This window comes from Oryctolagus cuniculus, chromosome 15, assembly GCF_964237555.1.
Source record: "Oryctolagus cuniculus chromosome 15, mOryCun1.1, whole genome shotgun sequence".
In the NCBI taxonomy this organism is placed as follows: domain Eukaryota; kingdom Metazoa; phylum Chordata; class Mammalia; order Lagomorpha; family Leporidae; genus Oryctolagus; species Oryctolagus cuniculus.
The window spans coordinates 29554897-29568955 of NC_091446.1; positions in this window are offsets into that span (position 1 = coordinate 29554897).

Genomic DNA, 14059 nt, shown 5'->3' on the forward strand with positions numbered 1-14059 from the left:
GCCCAGGTCCACTAGACCCAAAGCCAGCAAAGACTACAGGAAGGACACCTGTGACCCACCCCCTCGCACATTCTCCTGAAGGAGACTTAGCGAATAGGATAAGTTGCCTTCCACATTCCAGACAAAGGAGCCCTGGGGCGATTCTCTTTCCAGACTCTATAGGGGACACAATCCACTCTACAGATCTTCTCTTAATCCTTTTTACCTCCATAAGCATGAACAATAGGACACATTCAACAAGCAACCATGGCTCACTTGAGCAAAGATTCTTAACAGAAGACACTGGAAATCACCATCTGTAAGAAGGAACCTTGGGTATCAGACCCTGGTCCTCATCAGAATCCACTAGTCATCTGCGTGAAAAAAAGACTAACAGCTGAGTAGTCCACCTTTGGCACCACAAACACGGTGGCCCTGCAGAGGACCTGAGTGTCTGAGCTCACGGAAGCCCTCTGTTTTCATGCCTGTACCTCCACAAGCCCCTGCTGCTCAACACATCAGAATGGACAAGCCAGATCCACAGAAAGTGCTAGCAAAGGAAGTTCTTTGACAGCCGTCCTTAGCCCAAAACCAAGAAAAGAATGTTTTGCTGTTTCTTCAAGGACCTCAGAGACTGGAGATAACCCACTTCCTCATTGAAATAACTCACTTTGAGCTTTTACTTCTTTCCTATCGTGTTCCCCATTTCACAGCTCCTCCTGAATACATTTGGCATCTTCATGCCTCCCAAGAGAATGTTTTGTAAATTTTTATGTATTTTTGTTTATCTGAAAGAGAGACAGAGACCAAGATACATAGAATATTCTCTCTGCAGGTTCACTCCCCAAATATCCATAACGGGGGCGGGGGGAGGTGGTAGGCTAGGCCAAACCCAGAACTCAGCTTGCATGACCCACATGGATGGCAGGGATCCAAGCACTTGAGTGATCGCCTGCTGCCTTCCAGGGTGTGCATTGCAGGGCTGGAATTGGAAGTAGAGCCAGGACTTGAACAGGGCACTCTGCTATGGGATACAGGCATCCCAAGTGGTGTCTTAACAGCTGTGTTAAAAGTTCACCCCGAGATGCTTTTTGAATGGGATCCTCAGGGTTTTTTTTTCCAATTTCCAGGGGCCCCTCCTTGGTATCTTTGTCCATTTGTCCCTGTCTTATACAGAAGACTGAACAGCTGGAGGAAACCAGCTGTACCGAATTAGTGCGAGACCAACCAAAGTGGAGAAGTGAGTCTTGCGTTCCTGAGCCCGTGGTCAGGCCCCCTTGCTGAGTGTGGTCCACACAGCAGGGCTCATGTGCTCTGAAGCAGTCCATCAGCATTTTCACTTGTAGGCAGACTTCCAGCTGCGTCAGGCAGGGTTCCACAGCTCATGCTGAGTATCAGTCAGGCCACCTGCTGGTAGGTAGGAGGCCAGAGCTCCACGCAAGATGGAGACAGCAGAGTAGAAAGAAAGAGGAGCCCACTGCAAAGGGAGGGGTTTGTGTGTGGTGGGGAGGGGTATCAAGAAAGGCATGAGAGGCGCCAGCACTGTGTCTTAACGGGTAAAGACACTACCTGCAGTGCTGACATCCCATATGGGTACTGGCTCGAGTCTTAGCTGCTCCACTTCTAATCCTACTCTCTGCTATGTCCTGGGAAGACAGTGAAAGATGCCCCAAGTCCTTAAGCCCCTGTACCCACGTGGGAGACCCAGAAGAAGCTCCTGGTTCTTGGCTTTGGATCAGCCCAGCTCCAGCCATTGCAACCATATGGGGAGTGAACCAGTGGTTGGAAGACTCTCTCTCTCTCTCTCTCTCTCTCTCTCTCTCTCTCTGTTTCCCTCTCTTTCTGCCTCTGCCTCTCTGTAACTCTGCTTTTCAAATAAATAATTTTTAAGAAAGGCATGAGAGAGAAACAGGAGGGAGGTTTAAGAGAGGCCTGGCAAAGAGCACCTGTGACAATACCGTTCTGACTCTCAGAGCCACTTGCCAGCATCCACTTGAGGCACAGCTGACTGAATGTCCCCAGAGGTGAGGAGGAGAGATCAGGGCAGATGGCCTGAGGCACATTCTCCCAGCATCATTGCAGGGCCTGGTCACAGTCATCCAAGGCCTCTCTTTGTCCCAGCCCAAGGGTCCCAGTACAAGAGGCACCTATTCTTCCCGCCAGGGTCCCCACCCCAGCGGGCAGTTCATTCCACAGACATTTACTGTATGGGGGGGGGGGGGCGGGGTACTGTGTTCAGCTCTAGAGAGGAAGCAGCAAACAAGCAGTCATGGCCTGCGTCGTGGAGCGTGCATGCTGGTGGAGAAGACAGGTGCTGGGTAAATACTCAGGCAAGTCATTTAGGATTTGTTGTTGTACAAAGGGCTACATGGGAGAAAGACAGGGTGCTATGAAGATATCAGGCAGAGAGCTGACTTCTTGAGATCAGTGAGAAATGGAGTGATGATTTCTATCTCTGCCATTTTTTTGTTATAGAAAGCTTTTATTTAATAAATATAAATTTCATAGGTACAACTTTTGGATTATTTTGGTTCTTCTCCTCATACCTGCCCTCCCACCCCCAAACTGTCCCACCTCCTACTCCCTCTCCCATCCTGCTGTTCACCAAGATTCATTTTTAATTATCTTATATATAGAAGATCAATTCTATACTAAGTTTGCACCCATACAGACACACAAAGTAAAGTACTATTTGAAGCCTAGTTTTACCATTAATTCTCATAGTACAACACATTAAGGACAGAGATCCTACATGGGGAGCAAGTGCACAGTGACTCCTGTTGTTGATTTAGCAGTTGACACTCTTATTTATGACGTCAGTAATCACCTGAGGCTCTTGTCATGAGCTGCCAAGGCTATGGAAGCCTCTTGAGTTCGCAAACTCTGACATTAGACAAGGCCATAATCAAAATAGAAGTTCTTTCCTCCCTTTAGAGAAAGGTATCTCTTTCTCTGATGGCCCCTTCTTTACACCGGGTTCTCACTCACAGAAATTGTTCATGTAGGTTATTCTTTGCCATAGTGTCTTGGCTCTCCATGCCTGGAATGCTCTCATGGGGTTTTTAGCCAGATCTAAATGCCTAAGGCTGATTCTGAGGCCAGAGCACTGTTTAGGGCATTTGCCATTCTTTGAGTCTGCTGTGTGGCCTGCTTCTCATGTTGGATCACTCTCTCCTTTTTCATTCTATCAATTATTATAGCAGACACTTGGTCTTATTTATGTGATCCCTTTGACACTTAATCCTATCTTTATGATCAGTTAAGAACTTAAGCTGATCACTTTAACTAGTAAGATGGCATTGGTACCTGCCAACTTAATGGGATTTGTAGTCCCATGGCAAGTTTTTAGCTTTACCCTTAGGTGTAAGTCTGAGAGAATGTGTGACAAACTGTACATCTCCTCCCTCTCTTATTTTTAACAGGTATCAATTTTCAATTGGATTTAAACACCTAAGAATGACTCTGTGTTAAGTTCTCTATCATTTCTTATCTGTGCAGCATACTAGACTGTCTGAAATGCAAAAGTATTTCACTGTTAATAAGCTCAGAGGAACAGACCAAATTAAAAGACCAAGCAAAGGAAAGCTAGGCTACTTGTAAGGGATGGTAAGACTCCCAGTGATCTTGAGCCCTCATGCTCATGTGCTCTCTTGGTCTCTGGAATTGAGCTGAGTTGGAATCCATGCACAGACATTTTCCATAGGACATGGACCCCAACCATGGCCTCATTCCTGAAATGGGTTAGTCTTTCAAGTTGGGAAAGGAGGTGAACATGAATAAGACAGCTTGTGTAGATGTTGAAACTAGAAATGGGTAAAAAGTTTCCTCAAGAGGAATTCAGAAGCAAGAGGGAATTTGCACTTCATTCCCTTGGTCATGTAATCCCAAGTCCATCAGTCTATCCCGGTATTTCCATCATCATTACTGATAACAGTTTTTGAAAAAAGGAAGCTTAATACTCAACAGTAGAAAAGATTAAATAAGTTATGGTACACTGGGGCCAGCGCTGTGGTGTAGTGGGTTAAGCTGCTGTCTGCAGTGCCAGCATTCCATATGGGTGCTGGTTTGAGACCCCGCTGCTCCACTTCTGATCCAGCTCTCTGCTGTGGCTGGGAAAGCATAGAAGATGGCCCAAGTCCTTGGGCCAAGATGTAAGTGGGAGACCCGGAGGAAGCTCCTGGCTCCTGGCTTTGGATCAGTACAGCTCCGGCTGTTGTGGCCAACTGGGGAATGAACCAGTATATGGAAGACCTCTCTCTTTCTGCCTCTCCTTCTCTCTGTGTGTAACTCTGACTTTCAAAAAAATAAATCTTTTTAAAAAATAAGCTATGATATATTCACATGATGAATTACTGAGGGGAAATTAATATTTTTTAAAATATTTATTTATTTATTTAAAAGGCAGAGTGATAAGAGAAGGACAGACAGACAAAGACAGAGATCTTCCATCTGCTGATTTGTTCCCCAAATATCTGCAACAGCTAGGTCTGGATCAGGCTGAAGCCAGGAGCCAGACACTCCCTCCAGGTCTAACCCATTGGTTGCAGGAACCCAAGTACCTGAGCCATCATCTGCTCTCAGGCATGGCAGCAGAAAGCTGGATCAGAGGTGAAGGCAGTACCAGATCCCAGGGACTCTGCTGTGGGATGTGAGCATGCCAAGTGGCAGCATAACTCCCCGTGCCACGCAGACATCCTGGGAAATTAGTATTTTTGTATGACATTTAGTATCATGAGAAAATGCCCCTCGCACACTGGGTGAAAATGCTGGGATATACCCAATTCCGGTATAACAGAATCCAAATTTTTAAATCCTCTGGTTCTCTCTCCAAATGGCTGCAATAGCCAGGGCTGGGCTTGTTCAGAGCTGGGAGCTGGAACTCCATCTGGGTCTCCCACATAGGTGTCAGGGACCCAACTAGTTGGTCAATCGCCGGCCTGCCAGGACGCACATTAGCAGGAAGCTGGAACTGGGAGCAGAGCCTGAACTCGCACCCACGTGCTCCAGGATGGAACAGGGGCATCTCAGCTGGGAACTGCTACGTCAATGCCTGCTCCTGGGTACACTGCAGATCTTCTGGGTTTTCCACAATAAATCTGAGTACTTTCATATTCTGAGAAACACAGTTACTTTTAAAAGCCACGTGTCAGTAGCTGTGTTCCTAAAGCCGTGAGCCTCATTTTCATCTCAGACTCAGAGAGGGCCTGGCTGCTGTCTTCCTCTCCAGCAGGGAGCCAAGGCGCTCATTTCCTGATATGGAAGTCATCGGGCAGTTGATTGCTGTATCCCCTGCTTGTGTACCGTGCTAATCACTTCTTCCTTGGAGACGGCAGCTGGGGAAGGATATGGCGGGACTGTGTGGCAAGTACGAAAACAGTCCCAGGGAGAAGCGCAGCAGCTGACAGGGTGCAGCGGAAGGAGGAAGACTGGGCCAGGAAGTGGGAAGGTCCCAAAGGGAGTCTGGAAGGGAATGGCACTGACACAGATTTCAAAAGATGGGTAATGTGTTTGGAGACAAACATAAAGGCAGCTACCATTTATTAACCACGAGGGGCCACACACTTGGCAGTGCATTATCTTAGTGAACTCTCAATCTTAGGAGTATTTATCATCTCCACTTTACAGGTCAGGGCCTTGAGGATCAGGGAAACAACTTACGGTGAAACCGGGCCTCAGAACCAGGCCTGTGACTGCAGAGACCTTGGCTCCTCTGCCTTGCTCTGCAGAGAAAGTGGCATGAGCAAGGGCAGGTGGGGAGGAGCGCCAAGTATCAGTGTGGAATAACAGCCCCATGTTGGCAGGAGAGGAAGCAAGCCTGCAGAGAGGGCTGGAGCAAAGCAGGAAGACCTCAGCTGCCGGATGTCTGATCGTCAGAGAAGAGAAAGACAGGGACAGCTTCAGGACAGAGCAGTATCAATGAGACACTTTACGGGAAACTGTTGGACAAGAAGATGGGCTCCTTGGAGGGAAATGGGAGGCAAGTGCAGGGAGAGATCATGAAAGCTGGAATTATGGTGGTGAAATTAGCACTGAAGGGAAAGATAAGTGAGGTGGCCCAGAGGCAGAACCTGCTGGGATTTGCAACTAGTTGGACATAGGGTGCCAGACACAGAGAACTCCATGGTGACTCAAGGGCCTCAAACTGGACAGCCGGGAAAAGGGTCTTGCCAGAAATTGGTGGTGGTGGTGGGGATGTTGGGGGGTAGAGGATGAGAGGAACAGTTGCCAGCAGGAGGGTGACAAATTCCTCTTTAGGAATACTTGCATTGAAAAGAGTTAACAGGGAGTCAGTGCTATGAGTTGGTGAGCTAAGCCTCCACCTGAGGTGCCAGCATCCCCTTTGGGTACCATTTTGTGTCCTGGCTGCTGCACTTCTGATCCAGCTCTCTGCTATGGCCTGGGAAAGCAGTGGAAGATGGCCCAAGTGCTTGGGCCCTTGCATCCACAGGTGAGACCCAGAAGAAGTTCATGGCTCCTGGCTTCAGACTGGCCCAGCTCTGGCCGTTGTGGCCATTTGGGGAGTGAACCAGTGGATGGAAGACACAATCCCCTCCACCTCTGCTCTCTGTAACTCTGCCTTTCAAATAAATAATAAAAATAAATAAGTGTTAAATAGAAGTGTTAATGGGACATCAGAGGACTAAAACCAGAGGGACCCTGGACAACGTGGGCTACAGCGTGAGAGGGGAGTAAAGACTGCGAAGAGTGAGGTGAGGATCTTGTTGCTGGAGGCGATTTTTGTAGCTAAAGCAACAGATGCAGTTGCTGAAGACTTGAGTGAAGAGAGGAAAGAACTTAAGGAGTTGGGGAAGGAAGAAGAGCCATAAAGGAAGGGAAGATGAGAGAGAGAAAGGGGCGTGTGTGTGTGGGAGAGAAAGAGAGAGACAGAGAGAGAGAGCGAGAGAGAGAAACCAAGGGTTTTCAAGGTACAGAAGTCAGAGGAGCAGGGTGTTAAGGGAAGTCGTGACTGACAGTATCAAGTGCTACTCAAAGTCAAGGCGGCTCTGATAGAGTAGAAGAAGCCTTTGGAGGTTTAGACCCAACTATCTCAGGTGACTGTGGACAGTGCGGAGGCTACAGACGTCCGCACATTTGAGGGAGTGGGGGCAGATAGATGAAGAGACAGGTGGTCAGGCAATGGAGCAGACGGCTCCATTAACTGCACAAGTGATTTACTAGGGATTCACTGGGTACTTTCTGTGTGACCTTCTTGCCTGTCGGTTTGGAAATGTCCCAAGAAACTGAATCAACCAGCATCATCTTCATGAGCTAAAACCCTCGGTTCCTCCCAGCTCTTCTTATGCTGCTGATTTTAATTCGGCTCTGCTGAGGTAGGGTTCATGTACTGCACAGCTCCTCCACTCACCCTGTGCAGCGCACTGGGCCTGGGCGCATTTGCACATGTGCACAGCTACGCTGCTGACTTCACAGGAGGAGATACTGAGGTTAGGCTTGGAGGTCAGGATTCGCATTATTTGTGTTGTAAGTGGGGGTGGGAGAGGACCCCAAACACCACAAGAAATTCTCCACTCCTCCCTTCACCTGAATCACCCTTCCTGGTGAGGTCACAAAGATGTTCTGCCCCGCATGGCCACCAGGGGGCAACAGGCCCCCGGCCCAATCTCTGCCAGTAGGGAGGGAGGGCTCTTTCCTGAAAGCCAGAGGCCACTCTGGAGGGCGGTGCACTCCGGGGTCCCTGTCAGTCCAGGGACCACTGATCTCCCCTCCTCCCTCCTGGCCCCTTCCCTCTTCTCCCAGAACCTCTGAAGGCCCCGCTCTGGCCCTGTGAGCAGGTCCTACCCGCCAGGGCTTCATCTTTCCAGAGGCCTGGTAGCCTCCTGGGTGAGCCGGGGTCCTCCTAGGAGCACACGCCAAGACTGGGCCTGTGTGCAAGGACAAGCCCATCGGGGAGCCCGGCTAGGCTGGCAGAGCCGACATCTCCCCCGAGGCAGGGAGGTTGGGTGGCTGACTGGAGATCCCCACAGGAGGGGAGAGACCTCCAGTAGTCAAAAGAGCCCCTGGGGGAGTCCCAAGTCCCTCAGGAATGGGATTGTAAGCAAGCCCAGGGCTTGCAAAGCTCAGGGCTGCTCCTGGGCTGGGAGTGGCCATGGGCAGTGCAGCTCCAGGTGAATGCCTGTGCTCAATTGCTCTGCTGGGGCTGGAGGCCTGGCAGTCTCCTTCTCATGGCCTCCATGACTTCTTTGAGAGGGGGCAGCCTAGCCCTCTTCCCTCTGGTCACTCCCTCCTCCCTGCCTCCACCCAGTGGCCATAGAACCGACCTCTCCAGCCCCGGAAGGGCCTCAGTGCCCCCTCACCTGTGTGAATCCAGCTCACTCACCCGCCAGGCCCTGGCCCTGCCTTTTCCTTGCCTTGCTTTGGCTCCTCACATCTGAGCCCTAGGTCATGAAGGAGGGAACGGGATTATGGGAGTGTTGGTTTCAGCCCTGACTCACAGCCCAGGCACCAGCCTGCCCTGGCAGGAAGCTCTTGGCCAGCACCAGGCTCCATCCCTTCCCTGGGGTCCCTGTTTCTGTGGTAACCCCTCCCCTGGCTCTAGAGCTGATGGCGAGCTCCTGGTCTCAGTCAAGAGTAAGCTATGGGACAGGTAGCCGCAGCTCTGCCAGGTGGCCCCGAGTGCTTGGGTAGGGTAGCTCTTGGGGAGCAGGGAGGAAAGTGGCATTTCTGGGGTTAGCAGGGGTTTGGGAAATGGAATTCTAGGGGAAAAGCACCTGGCTCATCCTGGGGACTGCCCAGTCACTCTCTCGCTTGGGGTCTCTGTACCCACAACTGGGAGAATTGAGGTGGCACTGAGGGGCCTGTTGTGTTTGGGGCTCTGGACTTGGCTCCTCTCCTGCTGGCAGGTCCTGGGCTCAAAAGCAGGCTTGGGAGGCCTGGGGCAGCCGCTTGAAAGGAGGACATGGTGAAACCAAGGATTCTGCAAGACCATGTTTGGAGTAGAAGGCACAGCAAATCTAGTGTTCCTGTGGGAAATGAGATGGAAATAACCCTGGGCTTTACCAGGGAATTTAGCCAACCCCGGGTGTGGGGGCAGCGGAGAAGTAGCCTGGGCATCCACCAAGATGACATTCATCTATGCCTCGGATGCCAAAGGCAAGGGCGAGGGCTGGCAGGGGGTCTCCTTCGTCCTTCTTGGGCAGGGAGAGATGGGGAAGGAGAGTTGGTTGAGGAGGAGAGCAGAAAGCAGAAGCCTCTGTCTGACCCTCCAGTCTCTGTACAGTGGCCAGGACCCCAGTTCTCAGGATTTCTTCAGCCTGGAGTGGGGCCAGAGTGAAGGTAGGCATGGCCAGTGGTGGGACAGGGAGATACAGGCCCAGAGAGGGTCTTTTGGGCTTTGTGCTTGGCATGCTTACTAGGCAAGACGTAGGAAGCACCTGTGCACACCGGCCAGCAGCTGGGTACTGAGCCATTCCCCTCACTGCATGCCCCGCCCCAGCACCCCAGGCTGCTGCAACCTTTCTGAGTCTCGCAGAGGAGAAAACAGGCAGATGAGGATCCACTGATTGTCCAAGCAACTAGCAGAGGTCACCTAAGTAGACGCCAAAAACAACAACAACAAACTTTAAACGAAGGTCTGCAGGCCAGTCTCTTGCTTTCCTGATTGGAGGCAGCTCTGTGGGGAGGGCCCCTGCCCCTTCCCTCACCTCCCAGCCCATTCTCATGGGACGCTGATGCTCTGCCCTTGCCAGGTGCTGGCCACGGGTGTCCTGTGGTGCTCTGTCCTGTTGCTCTTAGGAATCTGTGTGCTTCTGGGGCTGACACCACAACCTGGGCCCCCGCAGAGAACAGCTGGACTTGTTACTTGCACGAGGTGGGGGTGGGGGAGGTTCTGTCAACACTCAGTCCCCAGATGGATCTGGTGGCACCCAGACCCAGCTTGGGAGAGACACAGGCCCTTGGCTGGGAGGAGCTGTCTCTGGGGAGTGCTTGGTTTTGCACACAGCCAGCTGCCCTCTGGACCTCATGGCTTGGCTGCTGTGTCCCTGCAAAGCCAGGGTGACATCAGGGTGGGAGAGGTTACTGTCAGGCAGAGGGAGGGCAGGGCAAGTGGGCTAGCTGCCTGCGTTGCCCTGGTGCCCATGGCCTGCTGGACTCAGGGAAGTTTGCTTTGTAGGGGGAGCCTTGTGGAGAGGGCGAGGGGAGGAAGGAAGCCAGAGGGAGGGGGAAGGGCAGGAATGGCTGGGTCCCTCTCTCCCTACAGGCACTCTGGAAGGCAGCTGCAGGGTGCCAGTTGGGGGTACTCCTGGCTGTGACCACAAAGGCCAGGCTCCCACGTCCCCACCTTACTCAGAAGCTGTCAGGGAAGAAAGCCTTCCCTCCTGGCTCATTGCTTTGCTATCGGTGGCCCTGGGCTCCTTTGCCCGCTGTGTGTCCTCCCTCGATGAGGGCATGCTCAGGTAAGGGGTTGGCTTTGGGAGTGGGGTGCGAAGTTCCCATGCTGACTCCAGAGGAGGGAGGGAGTGGCTTGTGGTCTGGAAGAGCCGTCTGTGCAAGGTGAGGCCACCTCAGATACCTTTAACTCTGGCCCTGGTCTTGTCATCTGTATGTCCAGGTCTCATCTGCCCAGTCTTTAAGTGGAATCTGCAGCCCTGGCCCTGACCCTAAGCCCTTTGCCCCCTGTCTCACCTGCCCTAGGGTCAGTCAACATATTTCACACTCTGACCCTGAACCATTAACTCTTCCTGGTCACAATCACTATGTGACCTGCACAACTTCTAGTTCCCAGTTCCCTAATGACTGAGTAAAGGTTTCTCCTCTAGCACACAGCCAAGGTACTTCAAAATGCTCATGAAACATGGAATAAAATAGTTTATTTTGTTGCAGAAAAGTTTTGAAATCTAAGCAAAATTTTTCATAATAATGATGCTTCTGTGAACTTTTTGAAGACCCCTTATATGGATGGATTTTAATTATTTTTTTGTGCTTGGGCCAGCGCTGTGACATAGTGGGTAAAGCTGCCACCTGCAGTGCTAGCATCCCATATGGACACCAGTTGAAGTCCTGGCTGCTCCAGTTCTGATCCAGTTCCCTGCTCATGGCCCGGAAAGGCAGTGGAAGATGGCCCAAGTGCTTGGGCTGCTGTACCTCACCTCCTATACTGGGGAGACCTGGAAGAAGCTCCTAGCTCCTGGGTTCAGATCAGCCCAGCTCTGGCTGTTGTGGCCATTTATGGAAGGAACCAGCCGAGGTTCATTATATTATATATTCATATATATATGAATATATATATTCTTCTCTCTGTATCTACCTCTCTGTAATTCTGCCTTTCAAATAAATCAATATTAAAAAAATTTACACGGTAATAAATTTATATTGTAATTCAATTTTCCATGAACTTTTTCAAGTATACTCGTGTCTGTGCATGCAAACATGGTGCACATGAGTGGGTGTACACACACATAGAGACACGCACCATGCGCACAGGTGCACACATGTATACTCGCAGTTCTGCAGACAAAAGAGGGCTGGAGTGAGAGGGAAGTCAAGGCTCTACAGATACTGATCAGACAGGAGCTGCGCTGGGGGAGTGCTTAGGTGCCTTCTACATAAAGACCACATAGCAGAGGACCTGTGGCACCATCTCTCTAGCCTGGGGCCCAGGAGGAGTCATATCCAAGGCCAGTTAGCATCTCTTCCCACTCTCAGAGCCTCTGACCTTGTCAACAGCCCTCTTCCATATGTACCTCTACTGACCCAGGAGTCTGATCACCAGCATCTCTTCCAGGAAGTCTTCCCTGCTTCTCCCAATGTGGTCTGACCTATGCCTTTCCTCTGAGTCTCCAGTACGCTGTCCTGAGCTCTGTCATATACAGTCATCAAGATCTCCTCTAGTACCATGAGCTGCCCAAGGTTAGGATCTCCAAAGACTGTGTCTGCACCACTGAGCCTGGGCACGTGCCTGCATCAGAACATCTGCTGAATGAACTAATGTGCCCAGGGGGTGGGAGTGAGGGCACCGCATCACTCCAGCTCCTCTGATGTCAGTGGTGCCCAGACAGGCAGGCTTCCAGAAGGGCAGAGGGGCCTGCTGCCTATGACTCAGCGTGGACCACCGGACAAGAGAAGGGCCCTTAACCTGGAAGGCCCACTGTTGTGTTCTCTAGGCACAAAGAACTGGCTTGGCCAGCTGTGGGCCAGGTGCCAAGGCTGGCTTCCATCCCTTTCCCACACCGCCCTCTGTCCTGGGAAGCCTGAGAGGTTTAGGGTTGCGAGGGCAGTTTCTACAGCTCTGGCACCTCGCCCAGTGTACTGCATCACGGCTGCTTGGACCACAACGTGTCTCAGCGTGCCTGTTTACTTGAGCAAGATAACACCTTAATCTTGGATCTGAAGAATCTCAAGTGATAATGTCTGGAAGAAAGTTTTACTGAGCTGTAACTTACATATTGTAAAATTCAACCATTTAAATCACACGATTAAATGGCTTTTATAAAATACAACGGCTGTTGGTGTATTCACAAGATCATGCATCTGTCATCACCACTGATTTTGGAACAATTTCATGACCTACCCCCTGAAATGCTACACTCTCTAGCCATCTCCCTCCAATCCACCTCCTCCATTCCTGGGAAACCGCCAACGTTCTTTCTCTCTATCGCTTATTTTGGACATTTCCTGTGAGTGGAATTGTACAGTATGTGGTCCTTTGTTACTGGCTTCTTCCACTTACAATTATATTTTCAAGGTTCATTTATGTTGTCATATATGCTAGTACTTCCTTATTTTTTTAAATGAAAATAGTATTGCATCTTGTTTACCCATTAGTCAATGGAGAGATGTTTGGGTTGTTTCCACTTTTTGGCCCTTACAAATAATATTATGAATATTCACACAAACGTTTCTTGTGTAGACAAGCTTTTTCATATACCCAGGATTGGAACTGCTAGGTTGTAATATTTTGATAGGGAGAGTTGAGTGGAAGAAAGGCTTGAGGAGATGGAACGATAGCAAGAGTTATCTTTCCTTGGGGTTTTGCTAAGATCAAGGGTAGAAATCAGCAAGATTGCAAGAACAGGAAAGTATAAGTTATACTAAACAGGTGAGAATTTGGGGTAAAACAGGGTGTTCAGAGTAAAATCATGACTATCAAAATTCAGGAGCCTGGATGTAAATGAAATAACAACTTCAACTTACTATGTTACAGTGTACAAATACCATGATACATTATTTAATACTGGCAATAACCTCAAAAACATGTATCATTATTCCCAATCCACAGAAGAGAAAATCGAAGTTCAGTGACTATGTTTAGGATGTCCAATATTTCTTCCCTCCTCCCTTTTCTAATATTGCTTTATGTTGTCAAGATTGCATAAATAAATAAGTTTATATCCTAATTATGTACATCACTACAGCATGAACACTTTCCTATGTCATTAGAAACACTTCTTAATATTTTGTTTCTGTTGGCTGCATTAAATATACATGTATGCAATGTACATTGTGAAATATTTTTGCAGTGTATCTGATATGACTGTATCAGTTCGTCCTGTAAATTTTGTAGTATACTTAATTACATTATTTTTTAGCATTATAATGGGATGGAGACTGTGTGTGTGAGTTATTTTATCTTCCTACCAGCAATTTAAAGAATAATTATCTAATCTCACCCTACTATTTTCATCTTTAATAGTGAACAATTATATATTTCTTCTTTAATACTTGGTAAAATTTAATTTTTCAAGTATTTCTTAAATATTTATTTACTTATTTGAGAGGCAGAGTTATAGAGAGAGAGAGAGGGAGAGATAGAGAGAGAGAGGTCTTCCACCTGTTTTCACTCCCCAAATGGCTACAATGGCTGGAGCTGGGCCAGTTTGAAGCCAGGAGCCATGAGCTTCATCCAGGTCTCCCACGTGGGTGCAGAGGCCCAAGGAGTTGGGCCATCCTCCATTGCTTTTCCAAACCATTAGCAGAGAACTGGATTGGAAATGGAGCAGGTGGGACTTGAACCAGTACACAAACGGGATGCGAGTGCCACAGGCAGAGGCTAAACCAACTATGCCACAGCACTGGCCACTTAAGTACTTCTTTGCCATCTATATTTTCTTCTTTTATAAAG